This window comes from Sturnira hondurensis, unplaced genomic scaffold (genome assembly GCF_014824575.4).
Source record: "Sturnira hondurensis isolate 20B ecotype Veracruz unplaced genomic scaffold, ASM1482457v3 Scaffold0023456, whole genome shotgun sequence".
NCBI classification, from domain to species: domain Eukaryota; kingdom Metazoa; phylum Chordata; class Mammalia; order Chiroptera; family Phyllostomidae; genus Sturnira; species Sturnira hondurensis.
In genome coordinates this window covers 1,710,392-1,717,929 of record NW_028096087.1, presented here as the reverse complement: position 1 = coordinate 1,717,929, position 7,538 = coordinate 1,710,392, and the positions used below count along the sequence as shown (strand labels likewise).

Below are 7,538 nucleotides of genomic sequence, written 5' to 3'. Positions count from 1 at the left end.
TCCTCTTTGGAGAAGTGTCTGTTCAGGTCCTTTGCCATTTTTTTTGAATTGGATTGTCTTCCTAATGTGGAGTTGTATGAGTTCTTCCTATAATTTGGAGATCAAACCCTTATCCATTGGCAAATATATTTTCCCATATGGCTAGTTTCCTTTTCCTTTGGTTGATGTTTTCTTTAGCCATGCAGAAGCTTTTCAATTTGATGAAGACCCATTTGTTTATTCTTTTTTTTATGTTCCTTGCTCTAGGGGACATATTAGTGAAAATATTGCTATGTGGAATATCTGAGGTTTTCCTGTATATGTTCTCTTCAAGGACTTTTGTGGTATCATGACTTATATAGAATTCTATATTCCAATAATGATGTATCTGAAAAAGAAATAAAAACAATTCAATTTATAATAACATTAAAAACAATAAAATACTTAGTAATAAATTTACCCAGGAGGTGAAAGATCTGTATACTGAAAATTACAGTACCCCGATGAAATAAATTGAAGAAGACTGAAACAAATAGAAAGCAACCTGGTACTTGTGGATTGAAAGAATTAATATTGTTAAAATGTCCATACTACCCCAAACCATCTATAGATTCAGTGCAATTCCTACCAAACTTTCAATGGCATTTTTCATAGAAATAGAAAAAATAATTAAAAATTTTGTATGGAAACTCAAGAGACCCCAGGTAGTCAAAGCAACACTGAGAAAGAAAAACAAAGCTGAAGGCATCGTGCTTAGTGATTTCAAACTATATACAAAGCTATCATCATTAAAAGTGTATGTTACTGGCATAAAAATAGGCACATTGACTAGTGGAACAAAATTGAGAGCCCAGAAATAAACCTGCACATATAGAGACAACTATTATTTGACAAGAAAGGTAAGAATACTCAATGAGAAAAGGATAGTCTCCTCAGTATGGTGTTGGGAAAACTGAATAATCCCATGCAAATAAAGTTGGACCTATCTTAACCACACAAAAATTAAGTCAGCATGGATTAAAGACTCAAATGTAAGACTTGAATCTGTAAAACTCCTATACGAAAACATGAGGAAAAAACACCCCTTGACATTGGTCTTGGCAACAATTTTTTAATATGACCCTAAAAGGACAAACAACAAAGGCAAAAATAAGTAAAATGGAACTATATAAAACTAAACAAGTTCTGCAGAATGAAGGGAATAATCAACAAAATGAAAAGGCAACCTATGGAATTGGAGACTATTTTCATACCCTATGTCTGATAAAGGATTAAATCCAAAAAAATATACAAGGAACTCACACAACTCCATACCAAAGCACAAATAATCTGATTTGAAAATGGGCAGAGAAACTGAATAGACATTTTTCCAAAGAACACACAGAAATGGCCAACAGGTACATGAATATGTGCTCAGTATCACTAATCATCAGAGAAATGCAAATCAAAGCCACAAGGATGTGGACAAAAGGGAACCCTCAAGTACTGCTGGTGGGAATGAAGATTGGCACAGCCACTATAGAAAACAGTATGGAGGGTTCTCAAAAATTAAATAGAACTACCCTATGATCCAGTGATTTCACTTGTGAGTATACATCAAAAGGAAATAAACAGGATCTTGTGCAATAACTGCTCTCCCATGTTTATTATAGCATTATTCACAACAGCCAAGATATGGACCTAATCTGTTTGTCAGTGGATGAATGGACAAAGAAGATTTGGATATATATGTATGTAGCTATAAATATTTTATATATGATCATACATATGAATATTAATCAATCACAAGGAAGAAGGAAATCCTCTCAAATGTGACAACATAAATGGACCTCGAGGGCATTATGCTTAGTGAAATAATGTCACTAACATGTGACTTATTTCTAGAATCTAAAAAAACAAACTCATAGAAACAGAGTGAAATGGTGGTTACAAGGGACTGGGTGGGGTAGAGGGTGGGGAATGGGAAGATGTTGAACAAAAATTCCAAAAAGCTTAGAATATGAATAAGTTCTGGGTATGTACAGCATGGTGATTACACTTAATAATACTGTATTATATACTTGATAGTTTGTAAGAGAGTAATCTTAAATGTTTTTTACCACAAAAAGAAACTGGTAATTAAAAGGCTGTGATGGTAATTACAGCCTTTTAATTATATATATATATACATATATATATATATATATATATATATGAATTCAAAAGGTTGTACACCTTAATATTACATAATGACATAATATGTCACTTATAATCAACATAGCAGGTACAAAAACGTTTTAAGTATAGATACAGGAAAAACACTGAACATAATAATCTTTAAAAATTATTATTAATATATTGTAAAAATTTATCTATTCTGCTGATGATTTAGAAAAGGCTATGCAATAGCTTTGAAATACTGAATAAGTCACTAGCATATGATGTATAAACTTTAGTGCTTTTCATCTTCCCTAGGTACCTTAGGCAGAGCCCTATACCCATTCATAAAAGTACTTATATTCAGGCTGATATTTCTGCTAAGAGTGTTTACCTTTATAGTTCCTTTCAGTAGTGTAGAGAGTAAATGTGATTAGCAGGTGTATCTAAGCACAGCCAGGGGTATGCCTTGAATAAGAAAAACATATATAAAAATAGTTAATGGGTGTAAAATCTATTTGTAGTTATAATGCCTGGGTCCTTCCTTCCATGTGTAGTATATTTTCAGAGGCAGTTTTACAAAGTATAATAGATATATTGTCACTCAGAAAATTTTTACTGTACTGTGCTTCATCCATTGACTTTCACATTGACATTGGGCTTGATCAAAAGTCTTCTATTTACCAATTTAGTATTGTAGAAATGGTAACATTACAGTTTCAAGTACAAATTTAAGAAATGTTGTGGTTTCCATTATTCCTTCATGCTCCTACTATCTGCCATGTTCTAAGTAATCCTTGATCACTTTACCTGAGTTCTGGAATGAAAAAATACTTGAAACACACTTGATCCCAAACATCAGCCTGGAGCCAAGTCCAGCCAACTTAGCCAAAGGTATCTGAACCAGAACTGATCTGTAGACCTGAGAATGAAAAAAAAAATGTTTGTTATTTTAAGCACTGAGATTTTAGGGTTATTTGCTCCATTATTACAGCAAAACCTGAGTAATACATTTCCCAAAATGTAGTAGTATCTTTTCTAATATAATTTTATTTTTAAAAAAACCCCAGAGGATTCACTTCAGTTGTTAATTTTTTCTTAAACTTACTTTCATGTACGACCAATAAAATATTAGTCAGTCTTTGTGCTGGAAACCTTGTGTTTGCCTCTCCAAATTCACTCTCCATCTTTTCCTATCTTGCTCTGTGCCTTAAGAGGTGTAGGTAAGGTTTGGACAATGGGGCACACTAACAGAAGAGCAGAAAGAGGAGTAGAAGAGTGTAGGATTGGGAATATTTAATTTCTGGACTTTCTCCCTGCTATGTCACTGAAAACTGCTGGCCAAAAGGCCAGGCAGTCCTCTCTGCTTTTAAGGAATAGCTCACTTCCTTTTTCCATATGGAGCTTAGGGTGGCGAAGCCCTGTACAGGACTATTCCCTGTGGTCTCCATATACACCGTCCTAGCCTTTATAAATAGCGCTGTTAAACTTTGTTCAATTTTTTCAGTTTGAGTATGCCATGTATCTCCTGTTATGAACTTGACTGATACAAATTCCCTGGTTAAATATTATAAGAAGTATTTATGAAGTACAGGAGTTCAATTTGATCTGGTATTTTGACAAGCATACTTTATATCAAAAGAAAATGTAAACATACATAGGTGAAGAATATGCATGGCTCCCAACCTGATTTTGTGACCTCCACACCAGGCTCTCAGGTCTGTGAGACCTTTCTCAGGCCAGTGTTTTTTGTAAGGTACCTTGATATTATTTCCAGCTCCAAAACTGTTTTCTAATTAAAAAACTCTTAGAAGTTTTTTCATCCATTTTTCTCCATAAATACTAATTTCATTTTAAAATTTCTTCTCAGGATTCAGTAAATGAGAAGTGAAAGTGAAAATAAAGTGGGGAACATAGAAGAATAGTTTTCCTCTTAATGCTCTAAATTTTCATTGTAACAAACCTCATTTTGTAATAAATAATCAATCATTCCCCAAAGCTGCTTAGTAGAGAACTTTGCCAACATATATTTATCCTTTTAATATTCATTTTTTCCCTTAAGGACCAGCATATCAAAACCAGGACTAGAATATCTACAATCAGGTTTATTCCGAGAATTTAATACAACATATGGAAAAGGATCTAATGCAGTGAAGTGATGAACCTGTGCTGGGACTCAATAAGCTCCCACTGACATTGATCTTCTTTCCAACTGTATACTTGAAACTACTGCATTTCAATTCAAAAGAACCCATGCACCCCAATGTTCATAGCAGCACAATTCACAATAGTCAAGTGCTGGAAGCAACCTAAGTAAATGAGTGGATAAAAAACTGTGGTATATTTACACAATGCAATACTACTCAGCAAAAAGAAAGAAGGAACTACCCTTCCCAACAGCATGCATGGAACTGGAGAGCATTATGATAAGTGAAATAAGCCAGGTGGTGAAAGAGAAATACCATGTGATCTCACATGTAAATGAAACCTAATCAACAAAACAAACATGCAAGCAAAATACAACCAGAGACATTGAAATAAAGAACAAACTGACAATAACCAGACAGAAGAGGGGAGAAGGATAATAGGAGATAATAGGGGAGGGAACATCAAGGAACAAGCCAAAGGGGTTAGGTTTGAGAGTGGGAGGCAGCAGGGATGGGTGTGGTAGGGGGCATGGTGGGGTAAAAATGGAGACAATTATACTTGTACAATAATAAAAAAACTATTATATTTTAAGATTTATTCAAATCATTCTGCAACTGCTTTTTTCAAAGCCGGTGGACTTATTTGGTGGACTTATTTTTTCCTACTGAAAAAATTTTAAACTGTGGTGAAATACACATAGCAACATTTACCATCTTAACTACTTGTAAGTGTATGGCTTAATATTGTAAATTATATTCATATTTTTGTACAATTAGTCTCCAGAACTTTCTCATCCTGCAAGACTGAAATGCTGTACCTGTTAAACAACAACTCCTCATATTCACCATATTCCATTTCTGGCCAAAGAAAAGTCAAACCACCATTTGACTTTCCACTTTAATAAACTTATTTAAGCATAATAATACAGTGTTTGTGCTTTTGTGACTGGCTTATTTTACTTAGCATACTGTCCTTAAGGTTCATCTCTGTTGTAGCATGAATTAGAATTTCCCTGAATGGACTTACTTTTAAAAATAAAATTTCTGAGATGTACTTGCCAACATTTCTTGATTTTGTTTAAATCATGTTTCTCCATATGTTGAAAGATAATGATGACTCTCTGACACTGCATATTATTATTGTAAAACTGTAAAAAATGAACTATATGCCTAGAAAACACCCTCTAGTCACTAATGTGCTCCCCATGAATAAATATCCCATGTCTTTTTGGTATATGCACACATGGGAATATTTATTCCCCTGAGTCAGTCAGTGTTTTCTTGTGCAAGCTGTTTTTTTAGTCAGCACTCTTGTTTAGAATCACATTAAGAAGTTTAACAAATAAAATAGAATGCTATAAAAGTCATTACTACTTCAAAAATCATACTTCAAAAATCATACTTCAAACTTTCAAATCACACTTCAAAATCACACTTCAAATATTTTATCTATTGATTCTGAAGATTCCTGAGCAACTCTAATTTAATATGCTCATTGAAAGAAGGTGAAGGGATTAGTCAAAGAATGTAGGTGAAGGACACTGATTATGGAAGGGGGAATGGACTGGGTGGAAAGAGGGTGAACGGGGAAAAAGTAGGACAGCTGTGAGAGCATAAAAAATTAAATATTGAAAAAATAAAACACTAATTTTCCACATGCATACCCCATGTTACTTGATGCCTTTTTGGCCTCCACTTCAGGTTTTGCTTTCTGCATTCTTTCTCTGTTTGGAGACCACAGTCTCCTAGACCTCCCAGAATTCTTCTGAATGTGGTGATTTGGGTCTCTTCTAAGACCTTCACTGGATGCTGATGCATGGCTAATTTCTCTAGAGCTGGCTCCTTGAAAACATTCAGAAGGTAGTCTAGGTGGTTAGTAGAAAATAATCTCTCGGATTCAATCCACTGTAAGTACTATTCACCCTTCGTAGCTGTTGTAACTATTTCTTCCCTCTGCTTCGTGAAAAAATGGGAGTGGGGTCTTCCAGTCAAATGGAGGCATAGGTAAATATGCATAACTACAGAAAAAACTACAACTAGACCTCAAAACAAATAATACCCAGAATTATCAGAAAATTGAGTGGAAATCAAAGGAATTAAGGAAGCCAGATTCATTTATATGGGTAGGAGGGGCAAAGATGCAGAGATGAGCAGAGAGGCGTAGAGACATGCTGTGGTGCAGAAAGCCACTGGAACACATGGTACCATATTCATGTGTGGTGGATAAAAATTGAGAGAAATACCACAGGAGTGAGGTTTCCCATCTCTAAGCCAGACCACACAGCACAGGGTTTGAGCACCAGGAAGGCAAATCCCTGTAACTTCTGGCTGTAAAAACCAGTGGTGGTTGGGGCAACAGAAGAAAATGCTAATTTTCAGGAGACTCTGCTTAAAGGGCTTACGTGGACTTAGAATTTATGTAGAACCACACCTTCTGGGATTCATTACCAGGGCAACAGCTGGAAGGGCACTAGTTGAGTACCGGAAGTAAGTGAACTGATTGGAAAGAGGGTGAGTGCCAGGCAAATCTCCAGAAGCCAGGCAGTAGCATTGTTCCCTCTATGAGCTCTCTTCTCACACAGAGCCACAAAGTGGTGAAGTGAGTTGCCCTACCCTGGTGATTATCTAAGCCTCCGCTCCACACTATTTATAAGTGCCTTTTCTACAATAGGCCAGACTAGTAAGGCAGGGAGTCAAAGCAGCTCTACCGAATACACACACACAACACACAAACACACACACACACAAACACAAACACAAACAGGCTGACAAATTGAAGGTATGTTCTCTTTAATCCCACTTTGTAGAGATTTTATCAGAAATGAGTGCTGGTTTTATTAAAAGCTTTTTCTGCATCTACTGATATAATCATGTGGTTTTTATCCTTCATTTTGTTTATGTGGTGAATCACACTTATTGATTTGCAAATGTTGTACCATCCTTACATTCCCAGGATAAATCCCACTTGATAGTGTTGTGTGACCTTTTTGATGCATTGCTGTATTTGGTTAACTAATATTTTGTTGATAATTTTAGCATCTGTGTCCATTAGAGATATTGGCCTATAATTTTCTTTCTGTAGTGTCTTTATCCAGTTTTGGAATTAGCATAAAGCTGGCCTCATAAAATGAGTTTGGGCCCTAGCTGGTGTAGCTCAGTGGGTTGAGCGCAGGCCTGCGAACCACGTGATCACGGTTCAACTCCCAGTCAGGGCACATGCCTGGGTTGCAAGCCAGCTCCCAGCAGGGGACTCACGAGAGGCAACCATACATTGAT

The 7,538-nt window shown here is 35.7% G+C and overlaps 1 long non-coding RNA gene across 1 annotated transcript; it reads right to left on the bottom strand.

Annotated features, from left to right (window-relative positions):
* Nucleotides 1–252: 252 nt before the first annotated feature.
* LOC118981076 (uncharacterized) lies at nucleotides 253–3,031 on the bottom strand. Its single transcript, XR_005065268.1, has 3 exons — nucleotides 2,926–3,031; nucleotides 2,510–2,583; nucleotides 253–367 (listed from the first exon to the last, which is right to left on the bottom strand). It is a non-coding gene; the product is annotated as an uncharacterized LOC118981076 (long non-coding RNA).
* Nucleotides 3,032–7,538: the final 4,507 nt, after the last annotated feature.